The sequence below is a fragment of the Mytilus edulis genome, chromosome 7 (genome assembly GCF_963676685.1).
Source record: "Mytilus edulis chromosome 7, xbMytEdul2.2, whole genome shotgun sequence".
Taxonomy (NCBI): domain Eukaryota; kingdom Metazoa; phylum Mollusca; class Bivalvia; order Mytilida; family Mytilidae; genus Mytilus; species Mytilus edulis.
The window spans coordinates 44245603-44270864 of NC_092350.1; the positions used below are offsets into that span (position 1 = coordinate 44245603).

A 25262-nucleotide genomic window follows, 5' to 3' on the forward strand; every position below is an offset into this window, starting at 1 on the left:
CCCTACTATTACACCAATGTTCCCAGTTGGAAGGAAGTTGTGCCCATTTCCAAACATTTTTTTCTATATTTTGGTTCATTTATATGTTTTGGCGTTTAGTGTGTTGTCAATATTCTCAAAACTAGTACACAATTTTCTAAGTGTCAGCTGAAGCCCGCCTCTATTTATTGTTATTGACTATTCAGTAACTGCAAGCACTCTAAGAATGGTAATTTGTGTCGTTAGTCTTTACATAAGTTGTTCTGTGTGCTTTTTGCCAAGCTAATAATTCAAGTCATTTCCAACTCCTTTATTAACTATTTTTTCTTTTGTTTTGCGCTTTGCAACACTGTTCCGGGTTGAAAGAAAGTTGGGCGCTCACAAACATTGTTTTTAGTATTTATTTTGATTAATTTAAATGTTTCAGAGTTAAGTGCCATGTCCATTCTCTCCGAACTAGTACACATTTTGATTGAGGGACCAGTTGAAACTCGCCTCCCAGTGCGAGATTTTCGTGTTGTGTCGAAGATCCATTATCGGCCTTGGGCTGTTTTCTGATCTTTGATCTTTCATAAATAGTTTTCATATGATCGACAGATTTTCAATATGTCAACGTATTTAGTAGATATTTTAGGAAAATATTGGCAAACAAAACTTTAAATTGTATTATCTGGTTTCCTGTTTTCGGAGTTATCGAAATAAAAGTTTAGAATTCGACAAAAACAGTACTTTTTTGTTTGAAATTTTGTTAGTTTCCGTATGCGACATTTATATCTTCAAAATGTAAATATTTTTTGACAAATTTATCGGTTTCTCAGTTTCAGATTTAACGATAAATTCAAGGTTTTCTCTCAAAACTAATTTCTGGTCATGTTATTAGACATTTTCCTTATACTATGTATATGATGTTTGTTTTATTCATTTATTTGACAATTGCTTAACTACTCTTTAATCATAATACTCAAAGTATTATCAATTGTACTTTTAAAGTTATGGGTTTATCTATTCTTAATGCTACTTTTATGTGTGTAACATCATTCTCTCAATATTAGGACGTTTGTAAACTAAAAATTGTATAGGACGCACACTACCAACCATTTGTCCTCATTCCACGTTTAAAATTTCACTTTGATACATTTATGGAACGGGATCAATATCTGTATTTATACGTCAGAGCGTACTACATTGGTTACCGGCTTTTTTTCATACACCAAACCAGGCAAAACAGGCTACATATGCCCTTCTTTTTAGAATTCTTTCAAACATTTTTGTATTAGTCAAGCAATTCCAGTCCTTCATCTTTAATCTGATATCTACATTACTAAAATATATGCTACGTAGTTTAAGATTTACACCGTTGCGTAGGATCTATAAATATATTTTGTTTAAATATGTACTAATTCTTTCCCGTATCGTCTTTTTTATTCGGCCCGGATAAGTTTTGTTACATCTTACAATAGCATTAAAACATTTGACTTTGCTACACTTTACACAAATATTCCCCATTCCAAACTAAAAGACAAATTGAAAGAGTTGGTATTGCTTTGTTTCATAAAAAAAGAATTGCCAACGTAGATACAAGTATCTTGTCTTCGGGAGGGATAAATCCTAATTTGTAAAGAATCACTCTGATTCAAACAAAAGATTCTCTTAATCTGACATTATGAAGATGGTTGATTTTTTGATTGACAATAAAAATGAGAATGAAAATGGGGAATGTGTCAACAACCCGGCCATCGAAAAGACAACAGCAGAACATATTTGTAACGTTTAGAGGACGTGTTTTTCACTGGCATTCCTTTGGGAACCAATTGTGTCCCTTTTCTTGCCGACTCGTTCCTTTATTATCATGAGGCTGACTTCATACATGAACTTTTAAGGAAGAAAGATGAGAAGTTAGCAATATCCTTTAGCTCTACTTTCCGCTATATAGACGATGTTCTCTCACTAAATAATTAAAAATGTGGTGACTTTGTAGACACATCTATCCCATCGAACTAGAGATAATATAAAGGGTACAACAGATATAGTAAAGTCTGCCTCATATCTTGAATTACATCTAGATATTGACAAAGAGGGTCGGTTGAAAACTGAAACTTCACATCAAAAGAGATGATTTCAGCTTCCCAATTGTTTTAACTTTCCAATTTCCAACATTTCAGCAGCACCTACATATATCTTAATTGATACGATATTCCCGGGCTTGTGTTTCTTATCATTCTTTTCTTGATAGAGGGTTACTACTCATAAGGAAGCTATTATTAATAGTATTAAACCAAGAGTTCCAAATGGTGAAGTTGAAATCATCCCTTCATAAATTTTACGGACGCCATCACAAATTAGTTGCTCGTTATGGAATATCCGTTTTAAAGAGGATATCGAATATGTTCCTTATGTCAAAACTACCATCCCGATCCCCTTTCACGAATGTGACCTACCGAATTGGACTATTGACCAGATTTGTAGTAATAAGACGAGCAACACGACGGGTGTCACATAATCAACAAGATCTGCTCACACTTCCGGAGCACCTGAGATCACCCCCATTTTTTTTTGTGGGATGTGTGTTGCTAAGTCTTTAGGGTTTTTTATGTTGTCGTGTGTACTATTATTTGTCTGGGTTTTTTTTAACCATGGCGTTGTCAGTTTATTTTCAGTCTATGAGTTTGACTGTCCCTCTGGTATCTTTTGTCCCTGTTTAACCAAATCTATGCAAATTATTTTTGCAAAGAATTCCGCTGAAGCCGGTGCTAAGGGCTGTCATAAATTTGCATTGAGTTGAGCGTTTTATGGCTCTGTATTGGAATCCTTATTGTGACTTTGAGATGAAGAACAGCAATTAAAACGTTGTTCCTTGGCTTTATGTGTGTGATTTTTTTTTCCCCATGTTTGTTCTGATTTTTTGTCATTCATGGATACCCCATATCGTTGTTTTTCTATCGTGTTGAAAAAACAAAAAGCATAAACGATTTCGTTTTTATATATAATATACATCATTCAAAATGATGTTTTTGTGAAACAAAATACCACTACAACGTAATGAGCTTAAAATAGTGGAAGATATTAGCAAGCAAAATCGAGGGAATTGTGCAAATGATGATACAAGCATGAAAATTACCACAAAGCATCATTATCATATACTGTTTAAGAAATAACTGCTGGCCATCCAAAAAAATATTTTTTTCAAGATGGCCACGGCCATTTTCTAAAATGGCTGTTTTCTTCAGTTTGAAAATACTGATTTTTCTGGGAAACTTTTCTTTGACCTTCTTTTGGTAGAAACCAATTATCAGGTTTGGCGGCTACCTTCCTTACATCACATATTTATTAAAAATGAATATTTGATACATCCAGTATTTGCGCATGCGCGAAAATGTTACAAAATTCTTTCAAAAATATTTGAACTATTTACTATATATTTAGTGTTTTTTGGATTTCTAATGATATTATGAATTGGTTTAATAACATTTTCAAGTTATGATACACATATGTTTAACACTTTTGCGCATCTGCAAACTATTTATAATAGACATCAAGACATCAAGAGCGATTTGTATGCACTACCAGGCAATTCTCAGGTATTCGATGGATAAGGCGAAAAAGTGGTGAATCACGGAGAAACATCAATTGTAACTGCAGATCAGCCACTTTTGGAAATGCCTATGCAAATTCATCGGGAATGGCCTGATTTTTACGGAAAAGATAAGTTTACCGTCATGTTAGGTGGATTGCACATTGAAATGATTTGTTATAAAACTATTGGTGATATATTGCGTGATAGGGGATGGACATGTTGTCTTACTGAAGCCAATATTGCAACACCAAGAACTGCAGATTCTTTTTATGTATGTTAAAATGTACCTAGGACTAGACAGGCGCATCAGACAACTGCATGTATTTTGCTTGAACTGTTAATTTCGGACTATGAAAGCTAAACTCAGAATATATAATTATGTCATGACTGTGACGTTCAATGATTTACAAGACTGGTGGAGTCATCTCGACCACAGTTTCATTCCTGGCGTTTAGTTATAAATTAAGTACAGCTATTTGTAAGATCCACCCAGGGGGTGATTCATGTATGTCTCAGAACTGCTTTATTCTTTTATATAATAGGCAGCTAAGATTGAAACAAAGTTTGCAAGCTTTTTTTTTAAATTTTGTTGAACGGTTGCTATGGAAACATGCAGCCATTTTTTTTTAGGAATTAATGATGAAATCAGGCATGAAAATTGGAAAATGTCCACTTTTTGGTTGCAGCAATTTTATGATAAATGACAATTTCAACATATAATTAGGCAGTATTTGAAGTTTATGTTTTGATGTTGAGGATGTGAATTTTTTTTTTGATATAAGGCTAAAATGGTATTTAAAAAGGTGCAAAAATCAGTATTTTGACATTTTCTGAAAATATGTATAATATCATATTTAAATCAAGAAAAATTGACATTGAGCAGACAAGTTCATTATAAACTATGATTGGGGAAGGTCTAAAACGCGGAAGTGGAAAACGCGGAAGTGAAAAATGGGTGTTGATAACTAATATCTCTGGAACCGCTTTAGCTAAATCGATAAATAAAACTGATTCTGAAAGCTATTACAATAGGCTATAAGATAAAATTAAAAAAATATTTATTTAAATATGCTTTTTTACCGAAAAGTTGACCGGAAGTCTTTCTTAGTGTGACTCTGGCAACACATTTTTGAACATTAAAACTTAAATTCACGAAAAATTATTTAACCCGGTCAAAGTCTGTAAATTGATTCTTAAAGATATTTCAATGACAAATAATATGATATAAACAAAAAAATAAATATACTACTATAAAAGGGCAAAAAGTTGACCGGAAGTCAACCTTGTACACAAATGATGAAGTGAAATTTTCAACTTTGAATTACAATTCACAAAAATATAAAAAGCCCGGTCAAAGTCTGTCAATTGATTCTTAAAGACATTAAATGACAAATAATATAATGTAAAGAAAAAAATATATATATTACTATAAAAGGGCAAAAAGTTGACCGGAAGTCACCCTTGTATACAAATATTGAAGTGAAATTTTCAACTTTGAATTAAAATTCACAAAAATATAAAAAGCCCGGTCAAAATCGAGTACACGATTCGAAAAGACAATTTAATAACAAATGATTTGATATAAATAACAATTAAAATTGCAAAAACTTGACTTGTGGCCTAGCTTGTGTTTTAATCTTGACCCCCCTTTTATGGAAAAAAAAAATAATGACTAAAACTAGATATAAAATAATTGCTTTTTTTATTTCATTTAATCAAATTTCAATAGTATATCATTTCTGATATTTCATGTGTTCCATTTAGACATTAACAACCCTCCTCCTTTTTCACCCGGGCTTGGGACCGGCGTTGGCGGAGTTATTGTTTTTTTTTCTTTCTTATTTTGCATAAATATTTATTGATACACTACACTCAGTGGCATTAATTTATCTATTTATTATCTATTATATGTAGGAAAAATAATGTTCAAATTAATTTCAAGAATAGGTATTGTTAACATTTTAAAAATTTATTTCAAATTTATCAAAACTGTAAATTGCTATAAAATTTCAGTTAAACTATCTATATACTTCGCAGAACCAGCTGTTTCCTCTCATATTTTTTTAGCACAAGACCGATGTGTCCAGACTTCACACATTTTACGCGCTGTTTTCCCTTCACAACCTACCATATCCTCTATTGTATCAGGTTTTCCACAGTCACAGTTTATTGTTAATGTGGGTTTTAGTTTTGTCTTTATCGTAGATTTGCGTTAACTGATATTCTAATGAAGTTTACCTATTCTTTAACTATTTGCAATATATTGTTTCCAAATTTTAATGTGAGACCAGGAATATTCTTTTTTCTATTAAATATAATACACACTGTTTTATTGGTAGATAAATTGAATCCCCAAGTATTACACCATTTATAAATACTATTTAAATCATGTTGTATTTTTTTCTGTAAAAAAGAAATACATTTTCCTGATAACCAGATGGCTCCGTCATCTGCAAACTGTGACATTTTACAATTTTTAATACAGTCAGTGAGGTCGTTTACCATAATATTAAAAAGAGTAGGGCTTATGCAGCTACCTTGGGGCGTTCCATTTTGAAGTATATATATTTCTGAGAATGTGTCATTAATTTTGACTTGTATAGTTCGATTAGTAAGATAATCATTAACATAATCAAACATATTTCCTTTAAATCCTAGTTTTATCATTTTTTTTTCAACAAACCATGTTTCCAGAGCATATCAAATGCTTTCTGGAAGTCAATAAATATACCTATAGTAACTATCTTTTTCAAAAAGCTCCTTTGGATGTCATTATCTAATCTAATACACTGTTCTAATGTGCTTCTGCTTTTTCTAAACCCCCTTTAGGTTGGTGCATACAACTTATTCTTTTAAAAATACCATTTCAAGCGATTATTAACTATTTTCTCCATAATTTTATTGAAATTTGAAATCATGGAGATTGGTCTATATGACAAGGGGTCGGAGTGGGGTTTTCCAGGTTTTACATGTGGGATAATAATTGCATGTTTCCATGTTTTGGGTAGTTTCTGTAGAAATCATATTCTATTAAAAAATAATAATATAATACTTAAGGATTTGTTCGACATGTGTTTGAACATATTGTAACTAATTTTATCTTATCCTGATGCACTGTTATTTGTGTCATTAATCGCATCTTTGAGTTCATTTAATGTGAACTCTTCGTTATAGCAGTCTGAGTTATCTTTATAGAATTGTACTAAACTAGTATCATTATTTTGTATTAATACTGCTTTGTGTTTTTTAAATTCTTCGTTATAGTTATTTGTACTGCTTACAGTGCAAAATTTTTGAGCTAATAAATCTGCTTTATCCCTTGTTGTTTTATATATATTACCATTATCTATTAAGGTTTCTATTTCCTTTTTCTCAGTTACCTTTCCTAACATTCTTTTTATATTGTACCACACTTTTGATAATTTTGTATCTGCATTCATTGAATCACAGTATGATTGTAAAATGCGGCGTGGTTAAACATGTTTGCGAGATCTCAAGCCTCCCCCTATACCTCTAGCCAATGTAGAAAAGTAAACGCATAACAATACGCACATTAAAATTCAGTTTAAGAGAAGTGTCTTTTTGTTGTTGGTATGTACAAGTAGCCGGTCATGTCCACTTTGTGTTTATGTTTTATGGGGAGGATTGGAATCCAACTTTGCCACCTTGCCACATGCTGTATGTGTGTGCATTTCCCAAGCCAGGAGCCTGTAATAGTGGTTGTCATTTGTTGTGTTACATTTTAAAAAAAAATTGTCACATTGATTTTTTTGTTCATTTGTGATTTCGGGTCCCTTTGTAGCTGACTATGCAGTATAGGCTTTGCTCATCGTTGAAGGCTGTACAGTGACATATAGCAGTATGGAACCTAAATCCCTGTTCCCTGTGCTTTTCTCCGGATACTTTGTGTGTACTGAAAACAATAGTGGTTTGTGTTGATAAATTATTATATGCTGCACTTCTAATTTTAGATTAACAAATTCAATGATTTTTTAATCATATATTACGTATACTTCTGTTTATCTGACTTATTCTTTATTTTAAGGTACTTATGTAATGTATGCTTGGAAGGAAAAAAAAACAGTTTGCAAATAAACAGTGTATCAAATTTTGATGACAGTAACTTCAACAGCAGTAGCAGATCCAGCCATTTAAAAAAAGGGGGGGGTCTCAACCCAGAGAAAAAAGGGAGGGTTCCAACTATATGCTCCCATTCAAATGCATTGATGGTCCAAAAAAAAGAGGGGTTCCACCCCCGGACCCCCCGCCCCCTTTCCCCCTGGATCCGCCACTGAACAGTGTATCAACTATATTTTCTTTCAAAAAATACAGGTTAATCTTAGGTGAATTTTAAATTAACCTTGATTGTTATAACCCTCTCCCCTTTTTGTGGAAAAAATTTGGCTGCTTATATAGGGAATCACTGAAGTGTGACTGGAGCGCCCCACTTTATGTCAGTCAGGGGCCCCCCCCCCTTACAAAAAGTTCTGGATCCGCCACTGAGTTTAGAACTGTATAGTTTACCTTAATAAATGACCTGGTTAAGTGAAGAAATTTCTAAAAGTGACCATTTGATCTTTAAGGAAAACCTTTCTGGAGCCCTTTTTTCTGTCATACATACCATATAATATTTTTCGACTTTCATGTATTTTTTTTTTATCATTTCTGTTTATATAAAAAAAAAGAAGATGTGGTATAATTGCCAAAAAATTGAAACAACTCTTCACAAGAGACCAAAATGACACAGAAACTAACAACTATAGGTTATCATACGGCAAAGCCCATGCCGCATAGTCAGCTATGAAAGGTCCCGAAATGACAATGTAAATCAATTCAAACAAAAAAAACTATTTATTTACAAAAAGTGAACGAAAAACAAATATGTAACACATAAACAGACGACAACCACTGAATTACAGGCTCCTGACTTGGGACAGGCACATACATAGAGAATGTGGCGGGGTTAAATATGTTAGCAGGATCCCAACTACATGTATATATAAATTAATCCTCAAGAAAATCTTTATATAGATAAATTAGTAATGATAAAGAATTTGACATATTGTGTAGACACCTATAACTACTAGTATTGTTGAAATCTGTATATTGCCTGCTAAATGTCATTAGTTTTTTTTTCGTTTGATTGCTGTGTTATTGACGTATAACCTACATCTACAGTTTTAGTTCCATTGTGGTGTACTTTCAAAAAGGTGTATGAAAAATCATAACTTAATATAGATGTTACAGTATTACTTTTCTTCCCCTAGGTAATATGCTTAGAGAAAGATGAACCAAAGAGAAATGTACCTCAATTTAGAAAGTTAAATAAACAGAAAAAAAGGTTTCACTTTCAAATCTTAAACTCTCCCCATTTTTTTCCATTTTTTGTTCAATAAATTGTTTATATTTATTGACGGGAGTTCCCTTTTAATTTGTATACGTTTTAGGTCACGGATAAATGTGATTTAATTCATAAACCAGATGCTCCGCAGGGCGCAGCTTTATACGACCGCAGTGTTCGAATCCTGAACATTGGAGCAAGTATGGACACAACATTCAAGCTTGATACAGCTCTGAATTTGGATTGTGGTTAGATAGTTGACACAACACAGGTGTCTGACACATAATGAGTGTGGTCTCAGAACTTAAACTTTAAAACTGTACATTTTAAATTGGACATTACCTATTATGGTCCAATATCCAAAATCTAAGTACATGGTTAGATTCAGCATATCAAAGAACCCCAAGAATTCAATTTTTGATGAAATAAAAAAAAAATCAATTTTGGACCCTTTAGACCTCAATGTGGACCAATTTGACAACCAGGCCCAAACATGAAAAATCTAAATACATGGTTAGATTAAGCATATATGACAGAACCCCATATATACAATTTTTGTTGAAATCAAACAAAGTTTAATTTTGGACCCCAATTTGGACCAACTTGAAAACTGGGCCTATATTCAAAAATCTAAATGCATGCTTAGATTCAGCATATCAAAGAACCCCAAGGATTCAATTATTGTTGAAATCAAACAAAGGTTAATTTTGGACCACGATTTGGACCAACTTGAAAACTGGGTACATAATAAAAAATCTAAGTACATGTTTAGAGTCAGCATATCAAAGAACCCCAAGGATTCAATTTTTGTTGAAATCAATCAAAGTTTAATTTTGCACCCCGATTTGGACCAACTTGAAAACTGGGCCCATAATAAAAAATCTAAGTACATGTTTAGATTCAGCATAACAAAGAACCCTAAGAATTCATTTTTTGTTGAAATTAAACAACAAAGTTTAATTTTGGACCCCGATTTGGACTAACTTGAAAAGTGGGCCAATAATCAAAAACCTAAGTACAAAAAAAGTCATGTTTAGATTCAGCATATCAAAGAACCCCAATTATTCAATTTTTGATGAAATCAAACTTAGTTTAATTTTGGACTCTTTGGACCTTAATGTAGACCAATTTTAAAACGGGACCAAAAATTAAGAATCTACATACACAGTTAAATTCGGAATATCAAAGAGCCCAAATTATTCAATTTTTGATGAAATCAAACAAAGTTTAATTTTGCACCCTTTAGGCCCCTTATTCCTAAACTGTTGGGACCCAAAACTCCCAAAATCAATACCAACCTACCTTTTATGGTCATTAACCTTGTGTTTAAATTTCATAGATTTCTATTTACTTATACTAAAGTTATGGTGCAAAAACCAAGAAAAATGCTTATTTGGGCCCCTTTTTGGCTTCTAATTCCTAAACTGTTGGGACCTCAACTCCCAAAATCAATTCCAACCTTCATTTTGTGTTCATAAACCTTGTGTATAAATGTCATTGATTTCCATATACTTATACTAATGTTATTATGCGAAAACCAAGAATAATGCATATTTGGGCCCTTTGTTGCCCCCTAATTCCTAACCTGTTGGGACCAAAACTCCCAAAACCAATCCCAAATTTTTTTTTGTGGTCCTAAACCTTTTGTCAAAATTTCATAGATTTCTATTTACTAAAAAAACTAAAGTTATAGTGCGAAAACCAAGAAAATGCTTATTTGGGCCCTTTTTGGCCCCTAATTGGCCCCTGATTCCTAAACTGTTCAGACTAAAACTCCCAAGATCAATCATAACCTTCCTTTTATGGTCATAAACCTTGTTTTAAAATTTCATAAATTTCTATTTACTCATACTTAAGTTATAGTGCGAAAACTAAATGTCTTCGGACGGCGACGACGCCAACATGATACCAATATACGACCAAAACATTTTCAATTTTTGCGGTTGTTTAAAAAGGGGGAATATTCCGGTTTTCAGACATTGATTTGAGCAGTTATGAAACTTTGGTGACGGGTTTATATCTATCAACATAACCTCCCTTTAGTTTTTCATGAATTTTTGATATGACACTGAGAAGTTATAAAACTTTTGTTATTCTTTGAAAAAGTGACGGGCGTAACATGCCCTCATGGCGCAGCTGTTAATTTTTACTTTATGGAATTACACCCCTTTCAAAGTCTAGGATCAGTTAAGAGTACATTTGAACTTTGCATTATATCTGAGGTAGTTAATGATTATTATGTTCACCTTAGCTGTGCATGATCCTGATCTATGAAAGATTCAAACAATAACTACCCAACCTCCACTCCTCCCCCAAAATGCAACAGTGTATATATTTTAATTTGTTCGGTCTTCTCAATGAGCAAAGACAGTCACGACAAAACTGAGAGTGATACAAAGCAAAGCATGCAGTTATATTCCCATTAGAAAAATGAACATTATTAACATAATTATATGTAATTTTTTACATAAACTATATTATATATCATTTGATTGACTGTTATGGGTGATATTTTTTACCATGGCAACTGTTGTAATAATACTTAACGATTGTAGTTTAGAGCTTATATATGCATGTCTTTTCATAAAGGTTTGGAAACAATTGAGAACATTGATGAGTCTATACTGCAGAATTCAACAAATAATAACTCTGTTTCCAAGGAGAAAATACGTTAACATGGTTATAAAATTCAAGAGAGCCCCACGCAATGTTTTATTTATTTTGGTCATGTAGTATTCAAACTGTGTTACCTCAATGCTAGCTATGATTTACATATTTTCTATTTTTGGAAAAACACACGAGAAAATTTGATCATTTCACATCACTTCATGATTCCGAAAAAAATGAATGTTTTTAAGTATTTAAATATTTTTTTCTAAAAGTCGGGGTTGAACTGCAATACAAACTTAGCTCTGAAGATAAAACCAAGTTATATATGAAATTTCTGGAGAAAAAAAATGATTCTATTCATAATCATTATTCTATTCATAATCAGGCTCTCCGACCAAACGTTATCTTTTCTAGAATCTACATGTATGAATTTTTTTTTAAATAAAACCTACCCCCCTTTTTTTCCTAACCTTCGGTTCTAACCCCAATGTTTCATTATATATTACATTTGTCGAACCTTCTGAAAAGAACAGACAAGACTGTGAGTGAAGCAAATTTTGATTATAAACACCGTCTATATATAATATATGTACTTTTTTACATAAATTTCTATTGATACATTTTAAAATTTTAAGTCAGCAACTTTTAACGATGGTAATTTAGAGTTAGCTTATGCTTAAATGTATTTTTGTTTATCAGTTATGAAACAATTCAGTACATTTAAGCTCTAAAACTGCAATATTCTGCAAATAATAACTCCGTTTCCAAGGGAAAAATCGGTTGCTATGGTGATAAAACTAAAGAAAGTCCCAAGCTTTTTTCTATTTAATTTGGTAAAGTAGTATCAAAACTTCATAACTAAAGTGCTAACTATGCTATACACAGTTGCTCTTTTCTGAAAAACACCATAGAAAATTTGATAATTTCGCAAAAATCCCAAATTCAGAAAAGTTGAAAATATGCATATTTTGGCAAATATTTTCAAAAAATTTACAAATTTGGTGTACATGCAATCTTAACTAAAATGATGCTAAAACCAAGTTGTATCAATGTTACATATGAAAATTAATGAAAAATGCTCGATTCTATTCCTGAATTTTGAAAGATTTTACTATGCTTCACAAAAAATAGAGTAAAATTGAGAATGGAAATGGGGAATGTGCCAAAGAGACAACAACCCGACCATAGAAAAAAACAACAGAAGAAGGTCACCAACAGGTTTCAATGTAGCGAGAAATTCCAGCACCAGGAGGCGTCCTTCAGCTGGCCCCTAAACAAATATATACTAGTTCAGTGATAATGAACGCCATACTAATTTCCAAATTGTACACAAGAAACTAAAATTAAAATAACACAAGACTAACAAAGGTCAGAGGCTCCTGACTTGGGACAGGCGCAAAAATGCGGCGGGGTTAAACATGTTTGTGAAATCCCAACCCTTCCCCTATACCTCTAGCCAATGTAGAAAAGTAAACGCATAACAATATGCACATTAAAATTCAGTTCAAGAGAAGTCCGAGTTTGATGTCAGAAGATGTAACTAAAGAAAATAAACAAAATGACAATAATACATAAATAACAACAGACTACTAGCAGTTAACTGACATGCCAGCTCCAGACTTCAATTAAACTGACTGAAAGATTATGATTTCATCATATGAACATCAGGCACAATCCTTCCCGTTAGGGGTTTAGTATCATACCATCATAACATATATGAGAAGAACATAACCCGTGTCATGCCAACAACTGGTTTTTGAATAAATGTGTTTAGTTCCGATGCAAAGACCATATAAGTGAATCAATATTAACGCAAAAATAACCATAGCAACCACTCGAATTTTCCACTCATATTTATTTTTTGAGCAGTATTTAGTACTGCTTCTTCTAGACCATTTATATATTAAATCTGAAACCCTCATAAATCACATGTATATGGTTCTTACAAAGAGCTGTACTTTTTAAAAAAAAGTACTTCTTCTGATTTTGGTATTATGCTCATTTCATGAGTGAGATTTCCGAGGAGATTTCATACTTTACAAACAGTCCATATAAAGCATGATAGTGTATTGTTTTAGGTGTTGATCGTGTAAATTATGCTCGATCGTTACAGACCCATCTCCAAGATATGACTTCCCTTCCCGAACATTACCCACAGGTGGCAATGGAATTTGAAAATGATAATTTCACTGTACGTAAGACAGGCACATTTTTTTCTTATAACACAATTGATCAGGCACAAAAGCAGAATAATGCAATTGTTGAGGGCGATGTTGGTGCTATATGATTGACCGAAGATCCCATTTAGACAAATGAATAGTAGCTGGACCAGGAGTCAGTATTCTAGAAGATGAATTTGAAAGATCTTGTGGTTTGGGTAATTTTATAACAGATGAACGACAAAAAAAATGTCTTTAAACAGCTTTGAAGGCTTTGCAAAGTGATGAACGAGTTTGGAAATTCATTTCTAGAAGAGTCGTCAGATTTGTAAAAAATATACTCCATTTGGAAGAGGTCAGCTTGGCTAACAATGGAAGATTTTTCAGATATAAAGGACGTTTTGTTTTGCTTAAGTATGAAGCGAGGCACGATGTGAACTGTTTGACAGGAAGCAGCGGTATTGGGATGCAATTCCGCCTACAAGAGGTTCTTTTCCTGAGCACATCAAAAGAGAAATAAATCAAGGAGGAGTTGTTTGGGCTCAGCCTGATTCATGTATTCGACAGGTGCATGTACCAAGTCATGAACACATGTTGGATGAAAGAAAGAATCAATGACAGTTGGAAACCTAAATGGACTTCTGTGACTGCCGTTGCATCCTCGTGTCAGGAACTTTTGAAATGCGGAGGCAAAAATCCAGCTGTGTTGGTAACTGTAGATGCTACCGTTCTGGCTTTCCTTTTACGGGTTGTTGTATAGGCAAATAATTATAAGATAAGTAACCTGTCTTTCTTACAAAACTATGCATTTAAATTTAACAAAGAGTGTTATCACTTGTTAAATTGATGGAAATCATAAAAATATTTTCTACGTATTTGTTAAATAAGTAGGAGGAAGACATGTTGACAATAACAAGATAATTATTAACCTTCTATACAGGAGAGTATCATAATACATAACAATAATGTCCGGATCGTATCCGGTTAAGATTTGTCAATATTACGGTATGTGACATCCCCCTTTTTCTAAAAGATGAAATAAAAATGAAATGATTTAATGAATAAATGAATTTGAGTATTACAAATGTATTACCCAGTTAAAATTAATACTGAATGATTTTGACTAGAAATTAATACTGACTTGGTTTTGACTAGAAATTAATACTGACTTGGTTTTGACTAGAAATTAATACTGACTTGGTTTTGACTAGAAATTAATACTGACTAGATTAATGTCTCTTTTCCAATTTAACTTTAAAGTCTATATATTGTCTTTTCTGATAACTAACTAAAACTAGCTAAATGCTTTCTAAAATCTACTTGACAGTTCAACAAAATTATTTTACATAGTCATTTAATTTGGTTGGCACTTTGACTGTTCTTCCAGATCTTGTCACGGGTGACTTAGATGGTTCAATACTTTCATTTTCCTCGGACGCAACGGTTATACTGCGGTCTAATGTTTGTGAAGTGTTACAGACAGTTGAAGTTTTGCGGACGGTTGAATTGTGATTGTTCTTGAAATGTTCATTATCAACTGTGTTTCCATTTTAAGCTGTTGGTCTTATATACCTACGGTTTCTTCTGTAACGCCTGCCATCTGATGTTTGTACTGCATAGGAGCGAGGAGTGTGGTGTTTTTTAATTATTTTCCCTGCTTTCCATTTTCCATATGTGTACATTACAATAGAGTCTCCTTGTTTTAGCTGTTTCAATTCAGGTCCACAATGTTTATCATAGTTGTTTTTAGCTTTCCTTTGGCGAATTTCGAGTTTTTGGATAATTTCACTGTTGTTGACGTTTTGTGGCATCAATAGCGGTAATGAAATAGGTAGTGATGTTTTTAATCTCCTATTTAGGAACAATTGTGCTGGCGAAAGATCAATGTCCAACGTTGTGTTTCGATAGTCTAATAGAGCTTTGTGTGGATCCTTCGATTTCATAATTAGCTTCTTGATGGTTTGAACACTTCTTTCTGCTTGTCCATTCGACTGAGCATAGTGTGGGCTGCTCGTGGTATGTTTAATTCCATATTCGGTAGCAAATCTTTTGAATTCTAATGAAGAAAACTGAGGACCATTGTCAGACACTAATTCGTCAATATATCCAAATCTTGACATTAGTCCTTTTAAGTAATCAATGGTGTTTTTGCTAGTTTCATTGTCTAGTTTCATAACTTCTGGCCACTTTGGGTAGTAGTCTACTACTAATAGATACTGTTGTTTTTGGTATTCAAATAAGTCGGTAGCAACTTTTGACCAGGGTCTTTCAGGTATTTCAGGCATTAACATCGGTTCCTTTGCGTTTAGAGACTGATGTTGAGCGCAAAGTCCACATGTTTTAACTTTGTTCTCGATGTATTGTCCCATGCCGATCCAGAATAGTACATCACGTGCACGGCTTTTGCACTTTACGATTCCAAGATGTGATTCGTGTACTTTGTCCAACATTTCATTTCGTAGCGCTTTTGGTACAATAGTTTTATTTGACTTGTACAATAGTCCATCGATGACTGAAAGTTCATCACGGTAAGTCCAATATAGCCTCAAAGAGTGTATAAGTTCAGATTTTTCATTTGGCCATCCATTTAATATGACATCTTGTAATTCCTGAAGGTGTTCATCATTTGCAGTTTCCTTCTGAAATTTAGCATACATTTCTGGTGCAATTGGCAAGTATGATATCAAATGAATGTCATTCACGTGTAAGTCAGGTACTAATACTAATACTTCCTTTGTTTCTTTTAGGAACGATCTACTGAGATGATCTGCTAGATACATCTCTTTGCCTGGTTTATAGTCAACTTTAAGATCATACTTTTCTAATGCTATTAAAAGTCTCTGTAATCTAGGCGGTGTTTGTTGAAGCGGTTTCAGGAAGATTGAATGGAGCGGTTTATGGTCTGTCTGTCTCTATTTGAACTCGGCGACCATATACGTACTCATGGAATTTATTACATCCATAAACAATTGCAAGAGTTTCTTTCTCGATCTGTGGATATCGTTGTTGTGTTGAGTAAGAGCACGTGAGGCATACGCAACTGGTTTCTGATTTTGTATCAGTACAGCTCCAAGTCCTTTTAAACTAGCATCAATACTGAGTGTAAGCGGTTTGTTCGGACTGTAGTATTGAAGCAGAGGTGCATTTGTTGCCATTTCTTTCAACTTCTGAAAACTAGATTCTTGTTTTTCATCCCAGTGTCATGCTGTGTTTTTCTCTAAGAGTGTTCTTAACGGTGAACTGACTGTTGACATGTTTGGAATAAACTTGCCAAGATACTGAATAAAACCCATGAAGGTTTGCAAATCCTTGACGCATTCCGGTTTTGACATTTTATTGACCGCACGGATTTTTTCTGGGTCTGGTTTCACGCCTTCACTTGTCAGACGGTGTCCAACGTATGTTACTTCCGGTTTGCTGATTTCGCATTTTCCGGCACTGAGTTTCAAGTTGTATTCTCGCGCTCTGTCTAGACGCATATCATGTATTTTTGGTCTGATCCCCAAATAAGAATGTCGTCGATAATCGCTTCTGCTCCTTCTATGTCAGATACCATTTCAGACACAATTTTCTGGAATACTTCCGATGCTGAATTTATTCCAAAAGGTAAGTGTGCAAATCTATAACGTCCAAATGGTGTATTAAATGTGCATAGCTTTGAGCTAGGTTCGTATAGTTGAATATGCCAAAATCCACTGGTGGCATCCAGTTAACTAAAGACTTTAGCGTTCGGCATTTGCTAGATAACTTCTTCTACGGTTTTTAACGGATAATGTTCACGTAAAATTGCCTTGTTCAGATCACGTGGATCAATGCATATTCGAATTTTGCCGTTTGGTTTAATGACAGTAACCATTGAGTTGACCCATTGTGTAGGTTCTTGCTGTTTGAAGATTACACCAATGTCCTCCATACGATCAAGTTCAGCTTTGACTTTGTCTTTGATAGCTATGGGTATCTTACGCGGTGCGTGTACAACTGGTGCTACAGTTTTGTTAATACGTATCTTATGTGTTCCTGGTAGACATCCTATATAGCTAGGCCTGTGAATAAATTTCCATATTGGTGTTCCATATTTTCTGGTAAAAATTGTTTTGACGTTTCGTGCAGATTGCTTGTTTGAGTGATTGAATGTATGCGCTTTAGGAGTTTCATCGCTTCGCATGTTTGTGCACCTATTACAGATTGTGCATTACGGTCTACAATGTGAAATTTCACGGCGTGATCTCGGTATTTATAACTACACCTAAGATTAATAACTCCAACAGTGTCAATGATGTGTCTTGAGTATGAACGGAGTGGCGATACTTGTTTAGTGATGATAGGATGCGAACAAATGGTTTTCAGTTTGTTTAGGGAAAGTACGCTGCACTTTGCACCTGTGTCTAGCTGAAAGTTAACTGATACGTCGTTGACGTTGATTGTTTCGGTCCATTCGTCGGTATTTAATTCTTGATTATCAATTGTTGCTACAAAAAGTTCATGGTCATCAGATTCACTGCATATGTCTAAAGTGTGCATTTTCTTTGATGATTTGTTTGCTGACAGACAGACGGACGCAAAGTGGTTGTATTTATGGCATTTGTTGCACTGTTTCCCGAATGCAGGACATTTTCTACGCTCATGTTTACCTCCACAGTTTTTACATTTGTTTGTGAAATTGAGTGATTGCCCCTTGTTATTTTGAGGTGGTCCCCTTTGTGGTGTGTATTGCTTGGCATACTTTTTACCTGATGATTTTAATCCTTGTTTGTTTAACATGTTAATTGTTTTATCTTCGCTTTCCATAGTTTTAAGTTGAGCCTTTAAAAGTTCATAAGTTCTAGCGAAATTTACAGCCTTTTCTAACGAGAGTTCGGACCCTTCAATAATACATTTCTCCCGAACTTTGTGGTCTTTAGTTCCAAAAACAATGTCATCACGTACCATTTCCTCCGGCGTCGCATATCCACAATCTTTTACCAATAATTTGAGGTCTGTGAGATATTCTTCGAAAGTGTCAATTTCTTTTTGTACACGGCTTAAAAATTTGTATCGTGAATAAATCTTGTTCGATTTAGGGCGTACATGTTTTTCAAAGTTCTGATAGTGCACATCAAGTTTCTTTTTATCGTCCTTCGAAAGATCCCAGGTGGAATATATGTCCCTGTCTTTGTTGCCGATCCATATCATTAGATAGTTACATTTTTGTGCTTCAGCCGTTTTGGCTAGAGGTCCCGCGAACCAGAATTCTGTATGTTGTTGGGAAGATTTCCAAGCGGTCACTAGGTCTGTCGCTTCCCAGTCCATTTTGGGGTGAGATCCTGATAGTGCATCCATGATTATGATAATTTAGGTAGCTGGATTGTTCATGCAACTTTTAAGATTGCTTCTATCTACGGATGGCTTATTTTCATTATGATGGGCGATGGTTCAGTCTGACACCATGTTAAATAAGTAGGAGGAAGACATGTTGACAATAATAAGATATTTGTTAACCTTCTATACAGGAGAGTATCAGAATACATAACAATAATGTCCGGATCCTATCCGGTTAAGATATGTCAATATTACGGTATGTGACAGTGTTTGCCTCCATTTTGGAACTGGAAACCACTATTTTTCTTCGTTTATGTGTTGTTTTGTCGTGCAAAGGAACTGTTTTTAACGTTTTATCATAACTTATATAGGATTATACCTATAACATATCTTTCAAGGATTTACATCCCTTGTGAAGTTGCTTGAAGTATAAAAATTGATTTTTTTGACATTTTTCCTGGCTTTTTGAAACCGGAAGTCATCTTTAGTTTCATTAATGTATTGTCTTGTCGTAATTAAGGAACTGTCATTTACTTTTTATCAAATCTAACATTCGATTTTACATATAACACACCTTTCAAAGGATTAACGAATTATTGCCAACTTGTAATGACGCGGCCATTTTCAAAATGAGTGGTGGCTGAAAACTTGATTTTTTTGTCTGGCCAGCAGTGGATTTTTTTATAAGTATCATTTAGTCAACCTTTATACCAAATTTCATGCTTGTATCACGATTTGCACAATTATGTCCATAATATCTCCCACTAAAAATGCATGTTTAAGTAATAATTTTTGAAGATCGTGTGCCATTTTTCATGTTGGAATCCTCTACCTAATCACTTTACACCTAATAACTTAAAATCAATCACCTGTCAATAGCTGTCATAAAACTATTAAGGTTCAAGGTAAAGGGGAAAAGTAACAGGAAAAAAGGTTACAGTTAAAAAAAGTCACAAATCTGATAAATGTAGGGAAAAAGTCAATCGCCCAAAACACAATAAGATTTTATTAGCTCATCATGTCAATAATGTAAAGGTATCCTTTACTGTCAGCTGGAATATTACTTGTTTTCTGTATATTGTGCGGATGATTCGCAGGAAGTAAGCTCAATGCTTCATTTTCCCATGTCTTAAGACATGCGGTTCCCATGGTGAAGGCATAGTAAGCTTTCTTATTGGAATAGTTTGGGGGATATGACCAAAATCTGTCATCAACAGGTTGTATGGTTACACCAACACGGTATCGGCATGGGTTCTTTTTAAGCTTGTCCATTAATTTCATTTTTAAAACCGGAGTTGAGGTCATCTTTGAGGCTCCTCCTGCCATTGGAGCTGTGTTCCAATTCGCCATCAAGTCTGAAACAGAAAGATAAAACATACATGTAACAAAACATCAAACACAAAACAAAAAAATGGCGCAACTTGATACGATGGAAGATGTCAAACCATGAACAGTAGGCGCAACAGTGGACACAACATTCAAGCTTGATACAGCTCTGCATTTTTATTGTAGGTTTCTAGCACAGACTAAATGTGGTCTATTCATCAGATCAAAGAACATTCAAGTATTAAATTTTTGATGAATTTAAACAGATTTTAATGTAGGACCGACCCTTTGGACCTCAATGTTGAACTATTTAAAAACGGAGCCAAACCATATGTTCCAAAACCAGAACAATAGTTGTAAAACAAAAATGGGATTCAAACCCACGGAACATCACTTGGATCTGCCACCGACTATTGATCACTGATGAAACGTGTATATAAAATAAATAAGCATTCAAACAGTTTCATTTATTATCACTTACTTCTAAAGACGAATGTTTAGCTTTAGATATTTCTGATTTAAAAACATATCGCATCCGATTATCAACCAATTGTGACGAGATGTCTTCCCTTAGAACATGTGGTAGATACTTAGTCAGCCGTAAGCGGTTGGGCTAGGGAAGTACTTCTTTGTAAAACAGAGGAAACGGGTTTGAGTCCCAATGGAGACAAAGATGATATTGTATGTAGAATCATGCTCTCCAGTTACATTGGCGCCAAACTTAAAAAATCATGGTGGTTACAGAGGAATTCTAGCTAGGGTATGTTTGTGTGAGAGTCATAATGGTATGATGACTCTTGGGGTGGGGGAAGTGTGGCGGGATTGCTTCCTAGAGAACATGTTGTATATTAAAGTCAATTAGCCATAAGCGAAGTACTTCTTTAGCTCAGTCAGTTTGGATTCTGTGAACTAATTTGCATACAAAACTGAGATTTTGTCACAAAATTCAATTTTGTGTTTATTTTTGTGTAGACAAAATTGAGTTTTGTTAAAAAGAAGTGAAAAATTAACACAAACGTAAATTTTGTCTACACAAAAATAAACACAAATTGAATTTTGTAATTACAAAATTCATTTTTGTAGACAAAATTCTTTTTTATCATGAGAAAGTTCAATTTTGTGTTCATTTTTGTGTTGACAAAATTGACTTTTGTGACACAAAAATGAATTTTGTAGTGACAAAATTCATTTTTGCCATAACAAAATTCATTTTTGTCATTGTGGGTTTTTTTTCACTTCTGTCTAACAAATTAAACTCAAATTTGTCTACTCAAAAAAAAATGTTAAAACAAATTTTATATAGGATGTTAATACAATCAACATGTTAATTGCGTACACATTTTTGTGTTTTAATTTCCATACCAGGTAACAAAAGTCAATTTTATATGCAAATAAGTTTATATTTGCATATTTTTCATGACAAAAGTGAGTTGTGTCTACAAAAATGAATTTTGTCTACAAAAATGAATTTTGTCATCACAAAATTGAAATTCTCATAAAAAAGTCTGTATCACATAGTTTTGTAAGACAAAAATGATTTTGTTATGACAGAATTGAATTTTGCGTACACACACAAAATTGATTTTGATTGCAAAAATTTCAAGTCCCAATCGGCGCCCCGTATTAGCTACACTATATTATTATATTATCATTGGATATAAATTCAGAAAAAAAATGTCCATCCAATAATATAATAAAAAGAAAGCAGAGGCGAATTACAAAAGGGGTGAGTCCCCTTAAAGTGTAAAATAAAAGTGGTTGATTAAAAAAGGAATCACTAAGTTGAAGCATGACTGGAGCACCCCCTCTTACTGCTGCCCACTATTGACAGTCAGTGCCCCCCCCCCCTTTATAAAAATTTCTGAATGCACCTCTGTTTCCTATATGTAGCTTAAAGTTAATAATGTTATACAGATTTTATTTTCTAAAAAAAAAGGGTTTGGTTTGAAAGTTGTTGAATTGGTGATTTCCTTTTGCAGAACCTCAATGTAAAATTTACGTCAAACAATGATACTATTTGCAGAGGCTTCACATAGAAACACGAAGGTGTTTCTGGACCTGGATTTAGGTTTATGTGGTTTAATATACCATATACCATATATTTGCGTAAAAAATAATAAATTCGTGCATAGAGGACTAAGTTTAAGATATATACAAGCATTGGTTCAAGAATTGGATAAACATTATTTTTCACCACTCACTCGTTTCATATGACTTAAACAAAACTACACGACGTAAAAACTGTAAAACTTAATATTTTATATCAAATCAAATGTAGCTATACATGTATAATAATGTTTTAAAATGACAGTGCTTCGTAGGCCTATAAGGCTGGCTGAAAATAACAATAAAATTGAGAATGGAAATGGGGAATGTGTCAAAGAGACAACAACCCGACCATAGAGAAGACAACAGCAGAAGGTCACCAACAGGTCTTCAGTGCAGCGAGAAATTCCCGCACCCGCATGCAGGCGTCCTTCAGCAACTAAAATCAAAAATAAAACAAGACTAACAAAGGCCAGAGACTCCTGACTTGGGACAGACGCAAAAATGCGGCGGGGTTAAACATTCGTATACTTAGAAACACCAACAATAGTGAATTTCAAACCAGAAAAAATCTCTTTATTGAAAAACTGTTAGTAAGAGGTAATAAACGGAAATTGGAAGAACAAATTCTATCAAAAATCAAATTCCAAGACAGACAATTTAAATTAAAGAAAAAGAACAAAGTTGAAAATAAATACAATGTATCATTCATTACAAATTATCACCCTCAAACAGAAAAACTTCAAAAAGTATTCAGGAAATACTGGCATCTTATAAAAACGGATTCTACAATAGGTGCTAGATTCCATAAAAACCTATCAATAGGTTTCAAAAGAAACAGAAACATTGGTGAATTAGTTAAACGAGCTATAAAATAATTTATCTAAACCTCACAGTTCCTACTAAACATTTCACTGTGCGGAACTAATTAATGACCATCATGTAAACAACACATGTAAACTGATATTCTTCTGAGGACAAATTCGTACTCTGAAACGCTTAATTAATTAATTCAACATTGGTTGAAAAAGTTAAGAAAAAGAAAAAACAAATCAAAAAGTGGAATTGTTAAAAACACAATTCAGAAACTGTTTAAAATATTTAAAAGAAAATAAAAAAAAAGAAATAAATAAATTAAAGTAAAATAGTAATAAAAAAGAAATAAATTAAAAATCAAAACTAAACAAACCAAAACAAAACAAAAACAATAGGGGTGGTCTCTGATGAAGGTTTCCCTGGAATAAAAACATTTCCGAAATAACCCGAAACATTGCGTACATAGCACAGTATCAATGTAACTTAAAGGCCAGAGATATGATTCGCTCCTAAATGGGTGGATATTGGATCAATTTCTTTGAAATTATGTCTAGATCAATTTCTATGAAATTATGGTTTAGTGTGTGGGGATCGCGACCGTTTACAAGATACAAGCACATTTTCAAATTGAAGGGGGTAGTAGACCCACAGAGACTCCCATATATTTTATTGGATTTGTTCTATTGTCCTGTTAGCGTTACTGCAGACCGTGTGTGTCATCACTTACTGTTTTACAGTAATTGTCATTTGACAATTGAAAATAATAAAATCCCATAGGGTTCTTCTTCTTCTGTGGGCTTTTTAAGGACGGCTTTCCTACTGGAAATTGCGCCCTATATGTTCCTAATGTTTTTTTTTCAAAAAAAAAAAAAAAAAAAAGAATTTACTTAATGTTTTTTTTTTTTATGACTTTTGTTGTGAGTTTGACAAGAACCTAGTGTGTCGCTCATTTGTTGTTTTTAATCAGGTGTTACGTATTTGCTTATGAAATATACGACTTAAGTTTTGATCAGTTGCCCCAGCCAGTGGTCCCGTTAGAATCGTGTAGACGCACTATCCCACGGAGGTACTAACCATGGTAGTGTAGGTTAATTGCAAACTGGAACCAGACATTGACCTGTTCTCTGTCTGGTGATCAGTCAGGCAGAGGACATGCCACTGTCTAGATCCCGAAATGCAAAAAACTGTTTCATGATATACCCCCCTCCCCCCCCCCAAAAAAAAAAGGCAAATTGTATATATAGACGAGTTGTATATATATATATATATATATATATATATATATATATATATATATATATATATATATATATATATATATATAAAGAAAAATAAATTAACTTATTTCTATAATAAAATACGGGACTTTATACTTTTATATTAATTTACTAGGATGCTCAAGGATTCCAGTTTGAATTGTACTTGCTTGTTTTTCCCGTAAGTACATTTGATGTACTTGAGCTGACGCCATTGTTAAACAAGCTACATACACGACAATCTGGTTAAATATTTAACTTAATTTCATACCCTGTATATCACGACTACCATGTCAGGGGGTGACCACTGGTTGGCACCGCTAATCTACTTGTCTATATGTTGTGTCGATGACTTAACATGAATTAATACTTGAATATTAAAAAAAAAGTGTAATAAATTTAGCAGCTTAAATATGAAAATGAATGTATTGAAAATTAATTCTGTAGCTACGTAAGTAGTGAATTCTTAATCGAGGTCGAGTTGAAAAATTAAAGATATCGCTCTCTTGGTGAGTACTGTTCCTTATCTTAGGCAAAGAGTTTCTTTGGTGTATTTCTTTTTATATAGTGAAGGTAGCTATCCTGGTGTTTTGATGTAGGTGAATATAGCATGATATGTCTTTAACTATTAAAAGTATTCATTAACAAATTTAACAATTTTTTTTTTTTTTTTTCCTGGGGCAGAAAATGAATTCTCCCTAATATAGGTAGACCCCTATTTTTTATATGAATTATATGTAAAAGGTAAAACAAAATACAGCATTTGAATTTAGTTCAGATAAAAACTGATAAAATTTAAAAAAAAAAATTGCTACGTATTGTTGACATAATGTAGTCTTTTCGTACTCAGCACATAT

The 25262-nt window shown here is 33.4% G+C and overlaps 1 protein-coding gene across 1 annotated transcript in view; it reads right to left on the reverse strand.

The window, feature by feature from the left end:
* Positions 1-19953: 19953 nt before the first annotated feature.
* Positions 19954-25262, reverse strand: part of LOC139481552 (uncharacterized) — a 69522-nt gene continuing 64213 nt past the window's right edge. The window contains exon 9 of the mRNA XM_071264970.1: positions 19954-20316. The gene's annotated coding sequence lies outside the window, so the exon portion shown is untranslated. The remainder of the gene's footprint in view (positions 20317-25262) is intronic.